Raw genomic sequence first — 902 nt, 5'->3', positions numbered from 1 at the left:
AAAAAAAAAAAAAAAAAAGTGTATTGCATGTAGTGAGTTTCCAAAGATTTGAGTGAATAAAAAAATGTTGTCATAGAGTAAATATTTACAAACAAACTTCACTGTATGTTATTTACCATGTGGATGAAAATACCTCATTTCCAATTTAGTGAACATCTGGGTACTTACTATATAACAGGCATTAGGGACATAGGAATGAATGTGACATAATTCCTGCTTTTAAATTGCTTATTATGGGCTGGGGATACAGCTCAGTGGCACAGAGTCTGCCTAGCAAGTGTGAAGTCATGAGTTCAATTCCCAGTACCGAAAAAAATTGCTTATCCTGTCAGATACAAAAGGTAGCACAAGCTGGGGCATGGTGTTGCAGTCCTATATAGTCCCAGCATTCAGGAAGCTGAGGCAGGAGTATTGTTGCAAGTTCAAGACCAATTTTTTTTTTTTTTTGGAGAAACTTTATTTTTTTATTTTTTTGTGGAACCGGGGATTAAACTCAGGCCCTTGTGCTTGCCAGGCAAGCGCTTATTCTACTGAGCCATCTCCCCGGCCCCTATTTTAATTTTTTTTTTTAAAGTGTGGGGGGGGGGGCAGCCCACCTGGGGGCAGGGCTGACTGGCATGTCTGCTGGGGGATTGAACCGTGGTCCCTGTGCTTTGCTAAGCTTGTTCTAAGTAGGTGCTTTAAACCACTGAACCACTGAGCCATCTCACCAGCCCCCAAGACCAGAATTTGATGAGCTTATCATTTCCTAAGAACACAGTTGGGGGTATCTATTAGGTGTGGTAAGCCACCAAGCGACTGCATAGTTGAAGTGTTTAGCTGCAGGGCACAATGCATTTAAATTTTTTTTTTTTATTTTTATTTATTTGAGAGAGAGAGAGAGAGAGAGAGAGAGAGAGAGA

At 40.7% G+C, this 902-nt stretch overlaps 1 protein-coding gene across 2 annotated transcripts in view; it reads left to right on the top strand.

Annotated features, from left to right (window-relative positions):
* The window catches only part of Rnf19b (ring finger protein 19B), a 27072-nt gene that overhangs the window by 17264 nt on the left and 8906 nt on the right, over positions 1-902 (top strand). The window lies entirely within an intron of this gene.

The sequence above is a fragment of the Octodon degus genome, unplaced genomic scaffold (assembly GCF_000260255.1).
Source record: "Octodon degus isolate 3935 unplaced genomic scaffold, OctDeg1.0 scaffold00130, whole genome shotgun sequence".
In the NCBI taxonomy this organism is placed as follows: Eukaryota; Metazoa; Chordata; class Mammalia; order Rodentia; family Octodontidae; genus Octodon; species Octodon degus.
Note: the sequence above shows the minus strand (reverse complement) of the source record. Positions and strands in the feature narration are given on the sequence as shown.